The sequence below is a fragment of the Lissotriton helveticus genome, chromosome 10 (assembly GCF_964261635.1).
Source record: "Lissotriton helveticus chromosome 10, aLisHel1.1, whole genome shotgun sequence".
Classification (NCBI taxonomy): domain Eukaryota; kingdom Metazoa; phylum Chordata; class Amphibia; order Caudata; family Salamandridae; genus Lissotriton; species Lissotriton helveticus.
Window position 1 is genome coordinate 1067245803 of NC_136071.1, and position 24481 is coordinate 1067270283.

The following is a 24481-nucleotide window of genomic DNA, read 5'->3' on the forward strand; positions in this document are numbered from 1 at the left end:
CTGTAGTTGGAGGTGTGTTAAGGGTTGAGATTGGGTGCTGCAAGGGCGGGAGAGCAGGTCGTAATGAGGGAAATAGGGAGTCGAAAGTTTCAAGGTTCTCGTCGTTTGCCTGAATGAGGACCGTGCCATTTGTGTAGATGGTCATGGATGCGATCCCTCTTCTGGCTGAACGATTGGGGAGGGTGGCAGTTAGTTTGCAACTATGGAGAGTGGTTGTGGTTTTGGTGATATAGAGTTGCTTTCTGATCGTGGAGATCCAATCTTCCGGTGTCTCAGTGTGGAAGATAAGGTCCATCTTCATCGGACCTTTGGAAGCTGAGTGGTAGATGTCTGTGAATAGGGTTTCTTTGTGTTGTCTGATTAATTTCTGTTTGAAGATGCATCTCATTTTTGTAGGAAGGAGGGGGGGGAAGCTGATGGTGAATGAGTTCCGGCTATGGGGTTTCAGGTGGGCAGATAGGGATTGAGTGAGAGGGGATGGCGAGTCAATAGCCATCATGGAGGTACTGTGTGTAAAGGGGTACCTAAGAGGGGGAGGGGGCGAGTGTTATAAAGTCAGGAGTAGGATGAGTGAAAGTGTTAATTTATCTCGTTAGGTATTGTTCGGGCCTGTTGTTAGGTGTAACCAGGCCTCAGACCTGATAGGGACCGAGGCGGGGATGTAGTACCTGGTAGGCTTAGTGATCTACTTCCCGGGGTCATCTAAGGGCAGGGTGTGGGATCTGTTAAGATGGAGGGCTGTGGCTCGTGAAGATCTAGGGGGTGGGCATCGTATGGTCAAATAGCCTTGGCAGGGGGCGAGGACATTTTATGTTGGAGCGGAGGTTCTATGGCGTGACGGCCATTTTTAGAGTCAGAATTGCATTTCATGCGTCCAGACATGCTTGCGGGACGCTAGCGCTAGTCAAATTAGGGGCATTGGGAGTCAGCAAGCTTCATTTGGTGTTGGGAAGGTCATATCTAGTGGTCATTTTAATGTCAGGTTGCTCTTCATGCGCCCAGACTAGCTGACGGGACGGTAGCAGGAGCGACTGATTTATTTTACAGGGTTCCCCTTTGTGCTTCTAGGGGTGTCTGCGCTCCACTAGTCACATTGGGGGCATTGGGAGTCAGCAAGCTTCATTTGGTGTTGGGAAGATCGAATCTGGTGGCCATTTTAGGGTCAGGTTGCTCTTCGTGCATCTAGACTAGCTGACAGGACGATATCAGGAGTGATTGGTTTTTTACAGGGTTCCCCTTTGTGCTCCTAGGGGTGTCCGCGCTCCGCTGGTCAGCTTGAGGTCCTGGGTAGTCGACCGGCTTCATTTGTGGTTGGGGAGGTCGCGCGTGGTGGCCATTTTAGAGTCAGGCTTCTCTATTTTGCATCCAGACTCATTGATGGGATGATAGGCCGAACAAATGAGGTTTTACTAGGTTCCTCTTTATGCACCCAGGGGTGTCTGAGCTCCGCTAGTTAAAATGGGGGCATCAGGAGTTGGCGAGCTACAATTGTTTTAGTGGAGGTCGCGCGTGGCGGCCATATTGGAGTCAGGCGACCTACCTCCGGCGCTGCTTCGGTGCAGGATCGAACGTGGATCCTTCCAGAAATAGGATCCGCGGTCCGTGCTCGTCGGACTTGGGTCTCACTTGGTGGTTTCACGTGGGGCTGCTGAGGCGGGTCCAGGTGCGCTGCAGGGGATACTTATCGTGCTGTTGATTGATTTGAGGAGCTGTGCAGGATGCCTCCATTCGATTTCGTCCGGCTTGCTCGTTTTTCTGGGTCTTATCTCGGCAGAAGCGTTGCGAGGAGAATATGGTAAGTTGCAGGCCGAGTTGGTCAGGTTGGGGCTCTCTGAAGGTGGGCGCACACTATTGTAGTGATCCCGATCCTGGGAGCCAGGTTCAGTGCTCCCTCCCCACGGCCTGAGCTTCCTGTAAACCAAAATGAATTTTTTAAGGTGTTTATTTACTAGTTGGAGCATCTTTTAAGGTACCGAAAGAGGTATCATAGCAAAAGCATAATTAAAATGATGTGCCGTCAGCATTTTTACCAAATGGATTTGGCCTCACAGAGCTTTGTAGTGAGGACCAGCTGAGAAGACCGTTTCCCATGTTTGCCATCAATGGTTGAAAATTGTCCGTCACCATGCTCTCAAGGCCTTTTTTAACCGGTATGTCCAGGTACATTCACTCAAACATTTTCTATGTAAATCCAATATCACTAAGGGCTTTATTTATGGCATTTTGCAGCACAGCAAGGCACCTTGGTGCTCTGCACTATGCCAAAATAAAAGGGCAAGAATACACCGCATTTCAGCAATACAGTGCAATCTTCTCCTTTCTGCCTCTTCTGGTACTGTTTTGCCAGCCTAGCGGCAATGTCAGCACCCTTCCACACCACTTTGATCATCTGGGGCAGCGTAAAATTCCATTGGTATTGAGTGGGAAAACCCACTGCAACTTTTCACAGCCACTGAGTAAGGTGACACTGCAAATTGCGCTGGGTCACCTTACTCATGATTTATGAGGCCACTCAAAGCCACGGAGGGTGATTTCGCGTGGCTTCGTAAATCTTTATGAGTGTCCTGTGTCATGCATTTACCACTTTCTATGGTGCAAAAGTGATGCAGGGCTCTCATAAATAAGTCCCTAAAGGTGCGTCTTGTAGCAAAAATATTTATTTTATGATCCTCGCAATTTCCTACCACACTCATGTAAATTAATGGTTAACTGAACTTTTTCGGCTTCCTACATATAAGAGGGACCTTAACAAAGATCAAGATAAACTTTAAAGGTGTGTGGGCCCATTTATACAACAACTGGAACATTGACTACCTCCCACTGAAGATATCAGGCACATGTATGGTAATGATGCCATTCATAATTCATTCTGCAATGGAACTGTGGAAGATGTGTGCGTGTGTGTGGTACTATATACAAAACATATCACAGAACTGTCACTGGAGACCACCAGCTGGGAAAGATGTGCGTAGTTCAAATGCAGGCATTAAATATGTTTAAAGTGATTGTGTACTTGAATTATGGTGGCTTAAGTGAAAGTGCCATGATTATGGCCCCTGGAGTAGAGGGACAATCAAAATTAATGTAGCAGTGCCCATATGCTTTTACGTTATTGTGTTTGATATGCTTTGTACCTTAGTATGAGCCTTAAGATTCCTGAGATCTATAGGACTGTTCTCTTGTACAGCAAAAAAGAAAGATTTTATTTTTAAAAAGGAATGACCCTGAAGAGCGGATGTGCCAAGGGAGGCAATATACACCAAAACACAAAACCACAAATGAGTAACTCATCCAGAATGAGTAGTGATTCAGAAAACCTGAAACACACAAAGAGTTGCATCACAGGTTGATGTAAATTACATCCTTCCTGTGTCAGACTTGTGGTTCATCTGTAGGCATGTGAGCACTCAGAGGCTGCTTCCTCTCGCCGACCTTGTCAGGCTAAGACTAAGCACCACTTTAAATTAATGGAAAGTGGATTGAAAAAAGAATACTCATGCTGTGTAGCACCTTTATCTGGACTGGTATAGATTCTTCTAAACATTGGTTAAATAACATCTTGTCGCATATGTCAAACAAGGCATAATGACGTACCTCATGAAGTGGGAAATCAAGGGTCAAGAAAGTTTCTCTGGTAAAAAAAGGGTGCTCTAAGGCTATAAAGCCACAACCTTATACGCCAGCACAGTTCAGAGTAACAGGATTGCTCAGCAAGCATTGTTCAATCACAAATCTGCCTTAGCAGGAATACCAAAAATGTATTTGATAACAAGTAGGAAATGTCATTAAATGCCAAGATTGAAAAAGGAGTTCTGGATGACCTGGCGTGAGGACTGCTGGAAACAAATAGTTGCTGCGGTTGAAAGAAAACAATAGGCTTCAAACTTGAAGAGATGTGAGCAGACCGTCACACTGATTAGGAATCAACAATATCTGTGGTAATCATCCTAATATATTGAAGATTAAAAAATGGTTGCCACAAAGCATTTCACATTTGGGATTTCTTGAGATTTCAGATCTTGTGTGGAAGTGGCCACCATGTTTGATTGGAAAATAATATTCATTATGCACATGTTTTTGTCCATAATATCCCCCATCTTAGTATGGACACATCAAACACTAACATCTTTCTGCATTCAATGTTGATGAGGAACATTCATGAAATGTGTCACAGAGATACGCTTAGGAGGCATGAGGTCAAGGAAACAGTTATATTCAGTGTGACCTAGCCCAAACAAGTCATCTCTTGGGCTGACAGCATGGATAAGGAGAAATCCCAGTATGTGAAAAACAAGGACCCCCTGGGTAGTGTTAAAGAAGAACTCCTAGGGCAGGGTAAACCAAATATATGAAATAAACTCCTAGGCAGACTTAATGTTTAGACACAGGCATAAAGAACTCAATTTGGGTAGGCAGTTGTGAAAAAATTATCAACAAATTCATAAATTTACAAAAACAGACATGATTTTAATCTGTTCTTTTAAAATAACAAACTTACATAAATCCGTTTATAAAACATTACATAATAAAACCATTAGGTGCAAAGAAATACATATAATGACACCACAAATTAAAAACAACATGAATAAAAAAGACACAGAAGGTGTCTAATATTAGATGAAGAAGAGATTACTCGACGCGCGTTTCGGCGGAAAACGCCTTCTTCAGGAGTCACAATACAATTTCTGTAATTACATAAAGGGAAAAAAACAACCTTATTAAATCATTGTTTCTTTGACAAAATATATCTAATAAAAAAACAATTCTAACAAAATTTATTTATTATTAACGCAAACAGTATTTCTCACATTGACATACCTAACCTAAAAGAGTCCAGTATTACTACTCAAATGTCTAACTGGTGTGATGATACAACTATTGTGAAAAGCGATTGTGTTGTACTTCAAGAATGGCTGTTAAAGGCTAAGGATGAAACATTAACAGATCATTATATGTGGACAATTCATTACACATTGTTCAAATAGAAACAGACTGGCAGGATATAGATATAGGCAGATATAAACATGATTAGATACATGAATAGATACACAATGACTTCCTGAGAAGGTAATAATATCGTACAATAAACATACTATATACAAATAGACATTATAATACGTCATATGAGCAGTATATGAGCAGCATGCTGTTTCTATTTGAACAATGTGTAATGAATTGTCCACATATAATGATCTGTTAATGTTTCATCCTTAGCCTTTAACAGCCATTCTTGAAGTACAACACAATCGCTTTTTACAATAGTTGTATCATCACACCAGTTAGACATTTGAGTAGTAATACTGGACTCTTTTAGGTTAGGTATGTCAATGTGAGAAATACTGTTTGCGTTATTAATAAATAAATAAATTTTGTTAGAATTGTTTTTTATTAGATATATTTTGTCAAAGAAACAATGATTTAATAAGGTTGTTTTTTTCCCTTTATGTAATTACAGAAATTGTATTGTGACTCCTGAAGAAGGCGTTTTCCGCCGAAACGCGCGTCGAGTAATCTCTTCTTCATCTAATATTAGACACCTTCTGTGTCTTTTTTATTCATGTTGTTTTTAATTTGTGGTGTCATTATATGTATTTCTTTGCACCTAATGGTTTTATTATGTAATGTTTTATAAACGGATTTATGTAAGTTTGTTATTTTAAAAGAACAGATTAAAATCATGTCTGTTTTTGTAAATTTATGAATTTGTTGATAATTTTTTCACAACTGCCTACCCAAATTGAGTTCTTTATGCCTGTGTCTAAACATTAAGTCTGCCTAGGAGTTTATTTCATATATAAGGAGAAATCCCATGCAGACTTGGGCCGTATTACATATTTGGTGCATTTTCCTGTTGGTGCATTATAGTGAATGTGCTACCCCCAGGGCAGCTGCGAACTCATGCTGCTCTGGGGCAGTGCATTCAGGTGAAAAACTGAGCAGCTGCTTTGAAGCGACAACCCGACTGCACTTTGAAGGGGTATCCGAGATCCCCATGCAGATGGGTGCAGGGAGTGACTGCACCCACTGCAAGGGTATGTCTGGGGGGTCCAGATCCCCATATAGAAAGCTGCTATCAAAGGGCTCACTAACAGTGCACCACCTTTTAGATGGTGCACTGGTAGTGCACCTCCAGACAGCGTATTGGCCTCTGCACCTGCGTCTGTAATATGGTGTGGGTGCAGAGCCAATGGTATTTCCTCTTTGCATGTATTTATTTATTTAAATCATTTATAAAGTACACTGTCACCCAACAGGTATCCTGGTGCTGTATGACACATCTGGAAAATATATGGTGCTGCACAGTGTAACAATGATCCACAGTATTGGACTAGTACACTATGTTAACCACACTCTAGGCTTTGGTGAAAAGACATGTTTTCAGTCCTTACCTAAAGTGGATTAGCTCACCTGACAGTCTGAGTGTCATTGGGAGTTTGTTCCATAAGCATACTGCTTCAATCATAAAGGCTCTTCCTCCTAGTCTAAGTTTTCTAAATCTGGACATATTGGCCATATGGGCCAAGGATGAGCGTGGGTTTCTCTTAGGGACATATGTTTTTCTTTTTTGCAGGGGAGCTGGTCCTGTCCTAAGAAGGCCATTAAAACAATACAGAGAGATTTAAACCGTATTCTCTGTATTAGTGGGAGTCAGTGTAGTTCCTTCAGAGACTTGGAGGCAGAGGACCTTCTTGGTCTATTTCGAGCCAGCTTGGCTGCCACCATTTGGACTCTCTTAATTGGATACTTTTGTGCTCCAAGTAACAGGGCATTACATAACTGGTACTTTATGTGCACCAGTAATATCGGTATTACAGAAGGGTCGTACAGGTGTCAGTGGCTCCTTCTGTAATACCAAAGTTCTGCTGGGCATGCAAAGCGGGTGCTAATGCCTGTTGCGCCCACGGGGTACTTCGGAAATACAGCCGTTGGTGTTCTATAATGGACACATCAGTTTACCCACACAGTGATGTGGCACAGGTCACTCACTGCACTCACAATTAATAGTATACAGTGTCTCCATCAGGTTTTTAATAGAGATCAAAACGTGTCTGTTGCTCTGTTGCTTGTCATGTGGGAGTCTCTCTTATCCTTATCGTCCCACTGTTTCATCATGGACTCCAGTCTCTGGCGTTCTGAAAAAGTGCCCTTTGCGGGGTTTCTGGCAGGCGGGGGTGGGTTGTCTCTTCTCTGATCTGAGTTCTTGGTGCATACTGATAGGGTGACTTCAATGGCTTATGTATCTGTATACTCCAGAAACGGCAAAGTTCTTACAGCTCCATAAATTCTCTATGTGTACCGTTGGTCGTAAACAGCATAGTAGATGGTTCTTGCAACCAATTTCGTACCCTCAATTTCCATAGTCTGGCTCTCAATGCCAGGATTTTTTTCTTACAGATCTTGGTGTTGTTACGCCGGGATCCCTGGTTGGCTGAGATAGGTACCTTAGGCCAAAAAGGGACCCGTGTTTCCACGTCAGGGAAAGAAAGGTCATCTTCTGAGGTAGCCACCGCTCATCCCCTTGGTAGCTTGGCACGAGCAGCCAGGCTTATCTTCAAGGCAAATGTGAAAAGTATTTTTTTAACCACGCTCACAGCAACCCAATGATGACACAACAAATAGACTCCTCACGAGTTTTATAAACACAAGCATACATTTTATAAAAAGAGATATAAATCCAACATAAGAGTATGTGTACTATTTTTCCTGGCCGGTTGTTAGGCCAGCCAGCCCTTGTAAATGCTGGCGATATTAATGAGCACTTCTAAACATTGCACTGTAATCCTAATACCATGTTATGCAGTTCGTAATGCTAGAATCAGGCACTTTTGCACTGTAACAATAATGCAAAGCGTAACACAACAATCAGGCACTTTGCAATGTAAAAATAATGCAATGCGTAACGCAACAATCAGGTACTTTGCAATGTAAAAATAATGCAATGCGTAACACAACCACCAGGTACGTCAGTATGCAGAAATAAGGCAATGCGTAATACACTAATCAGGTAGTTCGTTATGCAGGAATAATGCAGTGCGTAATACTCTAATCAGGTAGTTTGTTATGCAGAAACAATGCAATGCGTCACACGACAATCAGGAAGTTTGTTATACAGGAATAATGCAATGCGTAATACACTGATCAGGTAGTTCATTATGCAGAAATGATGCAATGTGAAAAACGACAATCAGGTACTCCGTTATGCAGAAATAAGATAATGCGCAATACACTCCGGCACTGATCACAGTGCCTTACGAGGTCTCTCCGCCACTCCTTCTGAAACGCAGTCAGCAAAAAGTGCTGCCCCGCACTCCGGTCCAGGTACTGCCACTACTTTGGCAATATGGGCCGCGATACAAGCCGAAGCAGAGGCTTGCGTTGCTGGAATGAGAGAGTGGCTGAGAGTGTCTCCCTCCGAGCCCGCACCCTGGCCCAGGAGTCGACACACGTTACCTGGAGGGCACAAGCTCACTCTCCTCTCCTTGCCCAGTGACTTGGGCCTCCGATCCAATATTTGTGAATTGGCAACGGCGGGCTCGGGCCCACCGGGGCTGCCGGGCCGCTACTGCTACGAAGATCTCAGGCTGCCACAGGGCACATGCACACAGCGTTACTTAGACTCCCTTGAGCTTCGGGTGCACGAAAACCGGGCACTCCACACAAAGGTCTCAGGCTGCACGAAGAACATGCACACAGCATCAGTGAGACTCATTTTAACTTCGGGTTAACAAGGCAATCCTCACGAAGGTCTCACGCTGCACAAAGCACATGCCCACAGCATCAATGAGACTGACTTGGACTCCGGGTGCAAAATAGGCAATCCTCACGAAGGTCTCACGTTGCACAAAGCACACACACACAGCATCGATTAGAATCACTTGGATTCTGTTGCACATGATAACTGGACAATCCTCACAAAGGGTTCAGGCTGCAAAAACACACGCACACAGCGTCGCTTATCCTTGCTTGGACTCCAGGTGCCCACGATCACAGGGCACTGCTTACAAGGGTCTCAGGCTGCAAAAAGCACACACACATAGCGCCACTGAGACTCTCATGGAAACGTTTGTGTTTGTAAATTTCCGCAACAGGGAGCCAGCTCCCCTCGGGCACTTGGGATAAGTTACTTCAGGACACAGCACAGCAAAGTCTGTTCAAGCAGGGGGACACAGCACACAGCAAGGTCCCTTCAGCCTTTCCTTGGTTAAAACAGCAAACTGCAGGCCAGCCCCAGAACACACAGCAAGGTTCAGCCCTTTCCTTCAGTCTCTTCAGTTGTTTTTTCCTTGGCAAATGTTCCTCTTGATAACGAAGTAGCTCCAGTCTTGTTCAATCTTGATCAAGCCATTCTCAAAAGTTCAAGGGCTTCAGTTCTTATCGTTATACCCCTCAATAGCTTTGAAGTCTTTGTGATCAGGGGGCACTGGCCCCTGTTCAAACCAGTTCTGGGTGCCTCCCTGCCAGTGACACCTTCTTCCTTTGATTAGTGGGGTTCTGGATTCTCAATCACTCATCAGGAGATGGAACAATTGTTTTATAGCAGCAACCCAGGCCTCGTCACCTCTAGGGGCTACTCCACCCCTACACTCCAGATGCAGGTCAGCCTGTTTGCTGTCTCACCGCCTGCCCTGGGTCAAGACATTTCCCAGATCCTATCACTTTCAAATCCAGACAGTCACTCCTCAACAGGCAGAGACACACAGACATGTTAGAGCTCAAAAACCCAGCCACTTCTAAAAGAGTGGCTTTTAAACACGCAATGCAATAACCATATTTATAAAAAGATGTGTTATTACAATGTGAGTTCAGGGACCCTAAACCTCAACTCTCCATCTTAAGCCTTTGGGCAGATAGGCTGAAAAACATATTACACATCCTCCCCATTCTATCCTTTGAGCAGATGGCCTTTCAACAATGAAACATGAAATGGAGATTATTTCACTGTCAGGACATGGTACACACCTTAGTACATGTCCTACCTTTCACATGCACTGTACCCTGCCCAGGGGGTACTCTGGGGGAGGGTGTGAGCAGCTCCATTGGTGTCCATTGGTGTCATTCGAAGAAGCAGGTCTGGAGGTGTCTCCTGAATTGGTGCAGTGTCGGGATCCATTGGAGGTGAAGGGGGAGTTTGTACCAGGTCTTGGCTGTGAGGTAGGAGAAGTATCTTCCACATGTTCTGATCCTGTAAAAACATTGGATGGTGGCTAGGGCAAGGTCGGCTGAGTGGACGTTTCTCTTGGGAGCGTGGTAGGAGATTCGGTCATTGAGGGATTGGGGTCCGATGTTGTGGAGGGCTGTTTAGGCATGTGTAAGCAGCTTGAAGGTTATTCTTCTTTTAACAGGGAGCCAATGGAAGTCACAGAGGTGTTGGGTGATGTGGTTGTGCCATGGGATAGCGAGGATAAGTCTGGCTGCTGCACTCTCAAATGAGTTTTTTGTTGATTCTGGCATAGAGGGCATTGCTGTAGTCCAGCCTGCTGGTGATAAGTGCGTGAGTGACGGTTTTCCTGGAGTCAGGGAGATCCATTTGAACATCTTGCGAAGTATGCAGAAGGTGTTGATGCATGCGGAAGATACATTGTTGATCTGGAAATTAATGGTGAGTGATACGTCGAGTGTGATGCCGATGTTGCATGCATGGTCCATTGGGGTGGGTGGGTTTCTAAGGATGGGGGGACACCAGGTGTCGTCCCATGCAGTGGGGGTGGAGCCAAGGATGAGGACTTCTTCTTTCTCCGAGTTGAGCTTCAGACAACTGTTCCTCATCTAGGTCGTGACTGCTTTCATCCCTTCTTGGAAGTTGTGCCTGGTGATGTCGGGTTCCTGGGTGAGGGAGAGGAGGAGCTCAGAGTCATCGGCGTAAGAGACGACATTGAGCCCATGGTTTCTGATGATGGTTGTGAGGTGGGTCATGTAGGCATTGAAGAGTGTGGGCAGAGGGAGGATCCTTGGAGTACTCCGCATCAGTTCTGAGAGGAAAGATTGTATCCAGGCTAGAGCCTTTCTCTATATGCCTAGGGTCGTGGAGCCTGGTCGCTAGTGTGCGGTGCGAGACAATGTTGAAGACTGGTGATAGGTCCAGGAGGATGAGGTCTGCCCTGTGGCCTTGGGCGAGGAGGGCACGGATGTCATCAGTGGTGGCAAGGAGGGCAGTATCTGTGCTGTGGTTGCTGCAGAATCCAGATTGAGAGGTGTCTAGGATGTTGTATTCTATGAAGTGTGCTGGCTGGGTGTTGATGGCCTTTTCGATGACTTTGGTAGCAAAAGGAAGCAATGAGGTGGGCCTGGAGTACTTGAGGTCCGTCGTGTCTGCGGAGGGCTTCTTTAGGAGGGGATTGACTTTGGCAGGCTTCCCTTTTGTCGCGGAATGTGGCTGTCTCAAGGGAGCAGTTGCTAGTTCGGCATAACTCAGGTGCGATAACAGTGGCGGCCCTGTGGAAAATGTGCAGTGGGCAGGGGTCAGAATGTGCTACATAGTAGACGCTCTTCATTGTCTTTAAGGTGTCTTCTATGGTGAGAGGGTTCCAGGTGAGAAGGGTCTGTTGGGTGGCATCGTTGGGGGGAGGAAATTGAGGTAGTGCAGTGGTCTTGGTCTTAGAAGTTGCCATAGAGCGTCTTGATCTTGAGGTGAAAGAAGGAGCTGAGTTTGTTGCAGAAGTTTTGGGAGGGAGAGACGTTGGTTTTTTCGCTGTTGGGTTTGGCGAATTCCTGTATGATGGCGAAGAGTTCTTTGGAGTTCTGGACATTGGGCAGGATTCTGTCTTGGATGAAGGTTTTCTTTGTTGATTTGATGGTGATGTGTTGGGTTGGCTGTTTTGTAGATGGAGCGTGCTTCCGGGGTTTTGCTGTTTCTCAACATCTTCTCCAGTCGTCAGCAGGAGCACTTGGATTCTCGGAGATCCATGGTGAACCAGTTAGCTTTCTCGTTGTATCGTCTTGTGGTGTTCTGGAGGGGGGAGAGAGTGTTGGTGCAGCTATCAATTCATTAGTATAGGTTGCTTGCAGCAGTGTCAGTGTCTGTGGTAGTTGAGGTGGAGTGCAGGTGAGGGCAGAGTTGGAGTGTTCTTCAGAGACTTTGTGGGTGACGGCGCATGTGCTTGTATATGGTGGGTTTTTTAATGGAGAAATGGATTCAGTGGTGGTCGGTCCAGAGCAGTTCCGTGGTGTGGCTGAAGAGAATGTTGTTTCCTCCGGTGAAGATGGGGTCAAGTGTCTGTTCTGCTGTGTCAGTGGGGGAGTCAAATTACTTCAGTCCTATATTGGTGAGGTTCTCGAGGAGGGCGGGGGTGGTTGGGGCGCTGTGGTTGTCCAGGTGGAAGTTCAGGTCTCCGAGGATTATGTAGTCTGTAGAGGTGAGGGTGTGGGGTGCAATGTAGTCGGTGATGACATTGGTGAATGAGGGTGGGGTCCAGGAGGTCTGTAGGTGAGTGTTCCATGGAGTATCCTTCTTGGGTTGGGCTGGATTTGGAAGTTGATGTGTTCCATTGGGGGCAATGTGTCGTCTGAGTTGGTGGTTGTCAATCGGAGGGAGATTTGTGGACAATGGCGAGGCCTCCTCCTGGGCAATTGTCGGCGGTCTTTCCTCACGATCTTGTATCTGTCAGGATGGTGGTTGCGATGTCGGGTGCGGAGCTGTCTTTGGTCCAGGTCTCTGTGAGGAAGGTGACTTTGCGCGTGTGAGTGTTGAAGATGTTCCAGACTTCTACGGCGTGTCTGTGCAGGGAGTGTATGTTGAGAAAGATGCAGCTCAGTGGTTTGTGTGCAGTGGTGTCCGGTGGGTTGGGCGTTGGTTCCTGGGTCCGGAGGTGGATGAAGGTGCGGCGGCAATGCTGGCAGGAGATGAGGCCTTGGCTGTTGCTTGACATTGAGAGCTGGCAGTTGCTGTCACATCTGGTGTTGGGTACGAGGAGAGTCCTGGGGCTGTAGCGGCAGGTGTCGGGGGATCAGGGTTCCTGGTGGTGGTGTTGGTCAGATCGCGGACGTGTGCATACAGGCTTGCCTTTGGCATGCCTTTGGTGCACAACAATTACGCCCGCTATGTGCTGCACCATTAAGTAGGGAGATGGCGATCAGCTGGGAGGTGGGAGGCGGTGGCGGGACGACATGCTGGGGGTGGAGGAGTCAATGGGCAGCAGCGGCAGGGTGTGAAGGAAGAGAGAGCAGGGAGGCAAGGAGAGAGATATGCAAGAAGGCTATAGAAGGGCAAATAGAAGAAAGAAAGAAGACGTGAGAAAGAGGCAAAATAGAAGGAAAATAAGAAAGAAAGAGCCAAAAGATAGAAAGGCAATGAGACAAAAGACACAAGGAAAATAAGAGGCAAAGAGACAAAAGATAGATAGACAATGAGACAAAAGTCACAGAACGAAGCAGAATAGTAGAAGAGCATGATGCTCTTCCACTAGACCACCAGCATTGAGGCACAGGCAGGAGACTGCAGGTGGAGGAGGGCCTTGAACACCTACCTGGCAAGGAGCCTTAGCGGTGGAGCTGCGTGGGTGAAGAGCAGTGATTCTGATCAGGAGGTCAGATGTCTTGCTCTCTTGCCGCACAGTGGCCGCCATTAAGTAGGGGTCGGGGGGAGGACGATCGGCTGTGAGGCTGGAGGCTGGGTCAGAAAAGACACCTTAGGGGGGTTGGGTTGTGGGGGCAGCTGCAGCTGGGAGCGTGGGAAGAGGGAGCGAGAAGGTGAGGAGAGAGAGATGCAAGAAGGCAGTAGAAGGGCAGATAGAAGAAAAAAAGAAGAAATGAAAAGCAGGCAAAATAGAAGGAGAATAAGAGGCAGAGCGACAAAGATATAAAGGCAAGGTGACAAAAGACACAAGGAAAATAAGAGGCAAAGAGACAAAAGACAGAAAGGCAATGAGACAAAAGACAGAGAACAGAGCGGAATAGCAGAAGAGCAGGGTGCTCTTCCACTAGACCACCAGGGATGAGGGGCAGGCAGGAGCCTGCAGGTGGAGGAGTGCCTCAAACACATACCTGGCAAGGAACTCAAGTGGCGTTAAGGGCAGAGCCTTAACGGTGCAGCTCCGTGGAGAGAGAGCAGTGATTTTGACCAGGAGATCAGAGGTCTTCGATCTCTGCTAGTTTCTTCCTCAGTGTTTAAAGTTCCTGACCCATGTTCTAGTGTCTCAAAAACTGTGACTCTATCTCCTAAAGCCCCCGCTTTCCATTCAGTGTTATTCTTATGTGCCTGAAAGGTACATAGATCCTTTTGCAGGTATGTAATTTCACTTGAAGTGAATGTTGTGTCTTCACAGACTGTCTACGATAAATTTTATGAAGGCAAGTTCTGTCAGCAGGTTTTCCAACATTATGTCAGCCATGGTGGCTTGGCCTGGCTACTAATTCTTTGAAGAGAAATTTGTGCATCGACTTACCCTTTGACATTAGGGCTTACAGGAGCAAAGATGGGATGAGGCAGGGAGTGAACTTGTGTTCCTCCCCGCAAGGTCCTTCTAGGTATATTGCAAGTGGAACCTATAAAGCATGTATTGGAGCAGGCGTGTACAGAGATACTCAATTAGTAGTGCACCAACTAGGGACTGCAACACACCCAGCTCTGGGGCCTCTCTGGCAACCGTATCATTGAGGGGGGAAAAATCTGAGAGCAGATATAGTCCTTACCCACCTTGGTGGCCATGAGCCTTTACCTATCATTCAACAGTGGATAGGCAAGATAGTAGGGCGGTAGTACCAGAACTAAGCCTGGGCAGTGAACTCCGCTCCACTTACTTCATATTATGTGGAGCTCAATGGCGAGCTCGAGCAAGGAAAATCCACCTCCCTGCAAGATTTTTCCTAATTCCCTCTCGTTAGGTAGCAAGATCCTGTCCATGTCTTTGCAGGTTGCGCGCCAGGACTTGAAGAAGAGATGCTGGCAGGCCATTGTTATATATTCCAGCACTTGGGCCATTTTCAGCTGCCCGGCCTGTACACTTTCCCTGTTGGGCATTTCCTTGGGTACAATTGCTCTACTTTTGGTTCTGAACAGGCTTTCCGCCCCCTCAAATGCAATCCCCTTTTCCTATCTGGACTGTCCTCTGGCCGGTAATAGCGAGTTTTAGAGCAGGTTGTTGGGTGGTTGAAGTGACTTAATGGGAACCGGCCATCTTGGGTGAGGCCAAACTCTGCACCCTTCCTGGTCATTCCTTATTCTTGGTGTCAGTTTAGATAAACCCAATTTTTGCTCTCAGTATAGAGTAACATCTATAAAAAATTCCAACTTTTAAACGTATTTCTTCTCTTTGTATACTGTAGAAATGTACACTCTGCATTCCTCTTGTCAACTGTGCCTCAAGTCAAGTAAAAAATACAATGATCAACTATACAAGAAGCATCATGCGGCTGTTTAAACTGCTTACATTGTAATCCTCAGAACATTAAAACTCTACTCAGTTAATCAAACAAAGCATTGCTTAATAAGATTACGATGTAAAGTTATTGTAACTCCAATTAATGTGACCTTGAAATAACACAAGCAAAACTACTGTGGTTCTGCCTCTAATAATAGCATTATATTGAATTCAAGTTACATGGCTGTATTACTGAATATTGACACCAAACATATTGAAATAGAAGAATATTGAGGACAGAATTTTGAGGCAAAATTATCAAAAGGTAAGTGTATGTAGGGAAGTAGAGATGTACTATTCCTAATTCCACGTCTATGTAACTTGAAGATATATGTACCGTATGCAGTGTGTAGTTAGGTGTAATATTCTAGACTTACTTATCTGTCAATGTTTTTTTTCAGTATTTTGTCCTCAATATTCTGCCTCAACGATATTGTGGATTTGATATTCAGGGTGTTCATCGCTACGTAGAAGATTCAATCAAGTGCATTACCAATAGAACTATTATTATTCTACTGTTTTGAGTAAGTTTTGCCCTTATTATTGCATGTTGTAAACATTGTCAACTATAGTTGATGGACATTTCTTTACCCCAGGCATCACCGTCCTCTTCTATAACGAAAGCTACTTATTTTTTAATGAAAATTGTCCCGTGCTACTAATATTATTAGTGTTGCAGTGTTGTAGTAGTGACCATATCTGACAATATGACATTAGTCACATTAGTGATAATCTCACTTCATCAGGCAGGGTTACCAGCAGTTATGTAAAAAAGAGGCTTTGTCAATTTGGAATGCCTTTCATAGGTAATACATAACAGTCATAGCTGCAATCCTTGAACAAACAAAGGGGCATATTATCAAGAACAGGCGATAAAATTATCGCTGCTTTATCGGCAGGAAACTGCCGCTAAAGCGGCGATAATGGGCTTGATAATATGCCCTTGTGAATTCCCATAGCAGCCCAGGTTAACACCAGAACCTGGGCTGCTATGGGAATTCATAAGGACATATTATCAAGCCCATTACAGTTTCCTGCCGATAAAGCAGCGATCATTTTATCGCCTGTTCTTGATAATATGGCCCAAAGTGATTACATTACTAATACGTTTTCCCTCTATGCCATGTGATGTATCACTCAAATATCAGCTTTTAAAACATTTTTTGTAATTCAGCCATTTTTCTCCAAACAACATCTTATGAGTTCTGAAAATACACACATTTGTGTCTTGAATACACAGTTTAGAATTTTGGTATAAATATATTAATTCAGCCTAGCAAAATCTTCCCATTTTGTAGACTAGGATGCACACATTAGATACGCAGGCATAGTTAGAGAACTACCCGAAGCTCACGAGCTACTCGTTAGAGAGTCCTGCTTAAAACACATTTTATGGCTAGAGGTAAATTAAGAAGAAATTTGCACACTGTTCATTTGAAAATGTTGATCTATCACAAAGTAAAAACGCTAACCACTGACACCAAACGGAGAGAGAATAGAAATGTGGTTCCATTTAAATTGTTGTCATAGATAGAAAGGCTCCAATTACAAGTTAAGCACAGAGGTATCCCCAAGTAGGATATCACTTAACCCAATTCTAATTGATTAATGGTTTTTACATCCGGGTTTCCCAATAAAATCGCCTGATTCTTGGGCTGCGAGCGCAACCACCAAGTCAAGGGGTGTAACCTAGGCCCTTACAGCATCGATTGTACAGGGAGCACCCCAATACCTCAGGGTCCCCAGTCCTTCAGGGCCCTCCCATTCAGCACAAGGTGTCTTAATATCTATAAGATATGGGAGGCATAGAATTTTATAGGAGGTTCATCATTTTGCATTGCACCACTGCCCCAAGCCCCCACTCTACCTCTTCCTAAAAGCTACCGCCCCCAGCCATCCCATAGACTCTACTGCTCCCTGATGCCGCCCCCCGCCAAGCCCGCACAGGAGCACTAACCACCATGGAATTTCAAATTTCATGCAGATTATGAACTAGGTTAACCGGGTCTGCATGGCTCTTTTCCATTTACCATTTTATGAAAATTAAGGCGTAATAGACACATAAAAGTGTGGGATACTGGCTGCCACGTGGTATCACTGTACCTAAATCCTCCTGTCATATAAGAGGTGTTACTGTTCATGTATCTGAGTACACCTTTAGTGATGCAAATGAAGAACACTATGATTAAAATATTTACCATGTCACATGGTTTGCCACATACCTCTCATGTTTCCTGGTTAAATGAGTAGCCTATTCAGACTAAGCTTTTTTTGTTCCATCCTGTGGTCTTATTTAGGATATTATAGAGTAGATACACATGGAATAGAAGAGTCTCTCACATATGGATTTGGAAAATTTAAGAGCTTTGTAAAATATGCAGGGACTCATCCACATCATCTTGCTCGTAAATTGGAATTAGTACCTTGATGGTAATTGTGAACCCCTTGAGTATTTGCCTGAATGATTTGCACTAGATAAGACCTGGTACATATTGTGTGCACAAACATCCCACATTCAAATTGTATGTGCCTTAGAACAACAGAAAATATGTGTTATTGGCTTGCCGTCCCCCATTTTGAGTTACAAAGCTCAGCATGCTGTGGTAAATGTGCTACTGGAAAAGACCACACCAGCAGTTAGTGTGTGTGTAATACCAACCTAGCAATACCTAGAAGGTAGATTAAGCCATGAAAATGCTATGCTGGCAATTAATATTAATTTGCTTTTATAGCCTTAATGTGCGCATTTACATGTTATTGCCTGTATCTTTGTACAATAATGGCTGTTAATTATTTTATTTTATTTATTTATTTATGAGGTTTTATATAGCGCAGCTGGACCCAAGAGTATCAGAGCGCTTTACAAGGTAGTTAGACATATTAAGAAATAATAAACAATTTACAATGTGCAATGTGCAAGAAGATTCACAGAAAGGTGAAAACATTGAGTTGAATGCGTGAGGGGGCAGAGAAGCAACGGGATAAAAAGAGGGATACACGGGAGTTGAAATTAGAGGAAAGAAGGGGGTGTAGAGAAGGGGAGTGAGAGAATGGAAAGAAGGAGAGGGGATGGGTAAAATGTGAGTCACAGTAGAGCGGTAATGAGCGGGGTCAGAGTCAAAAACATTAGGAACCCCAGTGTTTGTTGAGGAGAAGTACTTTGAGTCTTTTTATGAAGAGAGGGTAAGAGGGGGTGCAGCGAAGGTCTTTGGTGAGCGAATTCCAAATCGTCGGAGCCGTACCAGAGATTAGGTCTTTTTACATTTTAGTGTAGGAGTGATTAGCGTAAGGGAGTTAGTGCTCCTCAGGGACCTGGAGCATCCTGCTTTTTGTAGCTTGATAGAAAGGTAAGAAGGGGTGTTTTGGTGAAGAGCTTTGTGCGTGATACAAGCAATCTTATATGTGGACCGTCCTTCAACTGGGAGCCAGTTCAGGTTTTTGAGGACAGGGGAGATATGGTCAAAGTTTTTACAATCAGAAATAAGTCTGGCGGCTAGGTTGAGAACAGATTTGATCGGTGCAAGGTGGACTTTAGGGGTGCCAGCAAGCATGGCGTTGCCATAGTCGATCTTGGAAAGGACCAGTGATTGTACCACGATTTTGAAATCATCAGCTGGAATAAAAGGTTTAATTTTTTTGAGGTGGTGAAGGGTAAAAAGAGCACTTTTGGCTGCATTTTTAATGTGAGGGATGAGGTTAAGATTCTGATCGATGCTGATGCCTAGTGATTTGACAGAGTTAGAAGTGGAGAGGGTGCAATTAAGTGCTTTGATATCATTAATCCAGAGTTGAATGGGAAGGGGGTTATTTTTGGGAGTGCACAGGGTGATTTCTGTTTTTTTAGGATTAAGTTTGAGATGGTTGAGGTAGAACCAGGTTTGGACTTTCATCAGAGTATCATTGAGGTGAAGGATGTCATTGTGGGATTTGATCTTGTAGTAAAGTTGGGTATCATCGGCATAGAGGTGATAACTGATTTTGGCTTGTTTGAGAATGAGGGTGACTGGTTCCATGAAAAGATTGAAAAGGGTTGGGGAAAGGATAGATCCTTGGGGGACACCGAGTGAGATAGGTTGAGGTTTGGAGAGGCAGTGACCAAGCTTAATTTGTTGAGATCTATTTTGGAGGAACGAGGAGAACCATTTAAGTACAGTGTCTTGAATACCAAAGCGATCTTTGAGGGTATTAGGAAGAGTGGGATGGTGGACAGTATCAAATGCAGCTGAGAGATCAAGGAGGATTAATAGAGAAGATTCACCCTTGTCTAGAGAGCGATGAATGTCGTCAGTAATATTGAGCATAGCAGTTTCGGTACTACATCCCTTTCTAAAGCCAGATTGGAAAATGTCGAGGAGATTGAAGGAGCGGATATGGTTATCTAGTTGGGAAAGGATACATTTTTCAAGCGCTTTAGAGAGGAAGGGAAGGTTAGAGATAGGGCGCAGAATGTTAAGGTCATTAGGGTCAGCAGAGGTTTTTTTTTAAGAATCGGGGAGATTTGCCCTAGCTGAAGGAAATCAGGAACACAGCCAGTGGAAAGTGAGGAGTTGATGATATCGGTCCAAATTGGGGCTATGATAAATTTGAGATCTTGAACTAAATGAGAGGGAAGAGGGTCTTTGGAGTGTGAGGATGGTTTGAGTTTCGAAATGATGTTGATGATAGTGGTTTCAGAAATTGGGCTAAATTCGCTCCATGAAGCCTTGTTTTTCAAAAGGTGTCCAGTCCGAGATGAATCGAGATGGGGAGGGCAGGGGTGTGTTGAGATGGGTCAATATGTCGTGGAGGGGAGGATGAAGGTGAGTTAAGAATGTTAAGGAGGATGCATTGGTTAAGGGGAGGTTGGAGAGAGAGAAGGGGGAAGAGAAGGATAGTTCAATGTTATTGGATTTTATTCATAAAGAAGCTGGCGATTTCTTCGCATCTATCCTCAGAGGCTTCTAACTTTGGAGGGCCCGAGGTAGTTTGTCTTTTGACGATATTAAAGAGTTCTCTGGGGCGGTTTCTAGCCTGGTCAAGTTGAGACTGTAGCAAAGTACTAGGGGAGAAGGAGGAATAGCAGTATAGGTCGTCCTCCAGATACGGACTATACAACGACGAATCCAAGTTGCTGGATTCATGGACCTAGCTCAAGCTGTGGCAACTGGCCTATATGGTCAGCGATGCCTACCAAGAAAGAAAAATTCTTTCTAGTGTCCCCTCACTCACCGGGGTTTCCCCACGGTGACATGCTTCATCATTGGGGCCCTCCCAGTTCTCTACGAAAAGGGGCGTGCTGCGACTCGCGAACTACGCAGGAGCACTTTCATGTGAAAAGACTATGTGTGGTGCAAGGTGTAGGAGTGGGTGTGGGTGATTAAAGATACCGTGATTAGTGGGCCTCAATAACTTTATTCTGCTCCTAGTCAGGTATATTAAAAATGGGGTGAGATCACTAGTAACCAACTTATAATGGAGATTGGTTTAGTGAATGGTCAACATGTTTCATGCTACCCCTAGCATTTCCTCAGGATCATGTAGGGACCAGCCCTACATATGCCACTCCTGGGTCTTTAATTTGACAGTGATACTAAACAATGCAAAATATAAAGCATGCGTTCATACTAGAATACATACTTTTTTTGGGATTTTTCCAAAAACTGTGAATAAAAAACACAACATTAGTAGCGTTTTATAGCTCCCTTAAAAGGAGGATCACATCGTGTCTTCTCATGACGCACGCCTCTTGTGCTACGGTGAAGATTTACACCATAATGGTGCGTGCAGGCTCTCATAATGTGGAATACACTATGGTATTTACAATAAAAAGTGGTTTGTGAATTCACACAAAAAAACAAGACAGAACTTAATGTGACCAGGACGATAGACACATATAACACATAAGTATAGATACAGTTTTAGCCAGGAAATAGCTGTTTAAAGATATTTACATGATGATGTGCTCAATCGCACTTCATGGTCTCTCTAAGGGGTCGTTTTCACCAATGGAATCAATGCTAAACAATCGATATGGAGAGAGACATATATCGGTAAGTTAATCACAGTCCTACTTTTTGCCTCAACAAACCAACACGTTAATACTGGCTTGATTCTATTTGGCAATTTCACTTACTTCCTTTGTCGTGAAAACACGGGGGAATACCTACTGACTGCTCCCCTCAGGACCGCATCTTGCCCGGTGCCCGGCGTTCGCGTTCTTTAATCAGAAGCGAGCTTCCGGGTTTACACAACGGGCTGCTAGACCGTGGAATAATGGCGGCCATCTTAGGAGTCGGCACCACATCAGGAGCTCTAGAGACGTGGGTTCGAGACTGCTATTTGGCGGTCGTGATGCATATTCGTAGTTAATTAAAAATGGCTTATATGTTGCAGAATTAATGTTAAATACTTCAAGAAAACAGTGAAATACTTAGCAGAATTTTTCGTACTGTAGTTGGACATTAGTGGTTTTCCAGTACGATCAGGCATCAAAAGGATGGAAGATTGTTATGGGGTTCATAAGTTCCGTTATTCTTAGCGGTGATGTAGCTAATCAATGAGTGAGCATATCCTCAATCTGGTATTAGGATAGACAATTATAACCCATTGCTGATGGTTGATAGTGGATGAATTTATGAAGTTCAGTCACAGCTGGACCAATTCAGTATGGTATTGTTTACTGAAATAGAGGCATTAGATGATTAAAAGGCATTAGATGATTAAAAATAAAGGGGAACCCGCAATATATGGGAGATCAGAGTGGTGCCCCTCGAGATCGATGGACAATCCTTGGTAAAGGGACCTATTGGCATAACACCTAAGGGGTCAGCCATACTTTTAATGACTCAATTGAATGGAGAGGTTCCTACAATCATACTTACAGTGATGCATTTTTGTTGGTTACCCTTTCTGTGGTTTGGAGTGAATAACGATCAAGGCTTCACTCACTGAAATATTCAGTTCAGGTTGTGAACGCACCCCACGGTATATCATCGTTCAGTCCTTTGGTATCTGTACGTAATCTGAACACCCATCTTTGTTCACGTTCATGTAGGATTCTTTCAAGATTGTCCCTGCTCTTAACAGTCTCCAGGACTGATAGGGTTGTTGCGGGTACATTGGTGGACCATAATAAAAAGGTGCCGGAGGCGGAGGGCCAAATGGAGGACCAAACGAATGTGGACCTTGATAGGGTGGACATTGCATCACTGTAAGTATGATTGTAGGAACCTCTCCATTCAATTGAGTCATTAAAAGTATGTCTGACCCCTTAGGTGTTATGCCAATAAGCCTTCGCATAGTAAGCCCTCTGGTCTATTACAGCCATTGGTGGTACCCCCTTCCCCTTGGCATACCATCAGCATGGATTTTGTCACGGATCTCCCTTTGGTGTCTGGATTCACAGCCATTCTTGTGGTAGTGGACTTGTTCACCAAAATGGCCCACTTCATACCACTGAAGAAGATCCCCACAGCTAAGGAAATGGCCTTGGAGTTTATGACTTCGATTGTAAGGTTACATGGGTTGCCTACAGTGGTCATCTCAGACAGGGGGGCGCAATTTGTGTCCCATTTCTGGACGGAGCTCTGTCTGGTGCTCAAGATGGATATACGGTTATCATCTGCGTATCATCCCCAGTCAGATGGGCAGACAGAGCGGACCAACCAGACAATGGAACAATACCTGAGGTGCTTGATTACGTCCCTGTCATGTGATTGGGTGATGGCATTACCCATAGCTGAATTTGCTTATAATAACAGTATACACACGGCCCTGGGAATGACACCGTTCTTTTGTTCTATGGGATACCATTCTAGAGCCCTAGCTATCCAACCCACTGGGCACATGCCAGCCATTGATGAAGTGTGTAAACGATTCGGTGACATCTGGGAAGTAGCTAGGGGCCAGTTACAGGAAGCCAAGGCGGCTATGAAGTTACAGGCGGATCGCCATAGGGTCTCGGCCCCTGGGTATAAGGTGGGCGATCAAGTATGGTTGGTCTCCCGTAATCTGAGACTACAGGGGTCACGTAAACTACAGCCCCGGTATGTAGGCCCTTTTCCAGTGGTACTGGTAGTCAACCCTGTGGCGATGAAGCTGTTATTGCCGTCGGACTATAAGATCCATCCAGTATTCCATACCTCCTTGCTGAAGCCCTTTGTTCCGTCAGATCAGGTCTTGCCCCCTCCCGCTCCGGTAGTGGTGGATGGAGAGGAGGAGTTTGAAGTTCAGGCCATTCTTGATTCTAGGCGACAGAGGGGTAGGTTGTATTACCTGGTAGATTGGAAGGGTTATGCCCCAGAAGACAGGACATGGGAACCAGCTGGAGGGGTGCATGCGCCCCGTTTGGTGAGGTTGTTCCATAGACAACATCCCCGGAAGCCAAGACCTGTGGGGAGGATCATTGGGGGGGGTACTGTTAGGATTCGGTCCCTAGTCCTCTTTTGATGACCATGTCCTAGCCGTCACATGACACGCCAGTTGCATAAAAGGGAGTCCTACTATTGTGTCGATGCTTGTTATTGCTAACCTGTGGGTTCCTGCATCTGGTTCCGGTGTATCCTGTTAGCTGTTGCTGATTCTCACGGGCTCGTGAGAATTATTGGTGTATTCCCTTCCTTTTCTCCTTTTCCCGTGTCCTGGAGTTCCGTTTTTGGTGCTTGCATGAACCCTCCTCCTTCCCCTTTACTTAGTGGCCGCCCCTTGTAGATGTTAGTCAGTTAGATAGCGTGTTTTTTTTGTTATCTTCCCGTTCCCAATTGCCCTTTATTTTGTGTTCCTAACGGCATTCAGGGGCTCCTGTTTGGTCGTTACATTGTCAGCGCCTTGTTCCCTGGTTACTTTTGAGACGCTGTGAGGCAAGACCTTGTACGCGCGGGATCGCGCTGTACTTTCGTTTACATTGTGACCGGTCCGCCTCGTTATGGGCGGAAGTGACGTTTGAGGCCGTTCCGCGAGTGTAAACCCGGCTGGGTATTGCCATTCGAGCCTTCAGAGCTTAGAGCCTTCACGTCACTCTGACTCCCTTAGACCCTATCCCCGTTTGAAGAAACACAGGGGTTTTTTGTTCATGCCATAACTAAAGGCGTGTTTTTTACCCTGCATTTCTCACTCGCCCAAACCTTTTAACCCCTTGACGAGTCCTG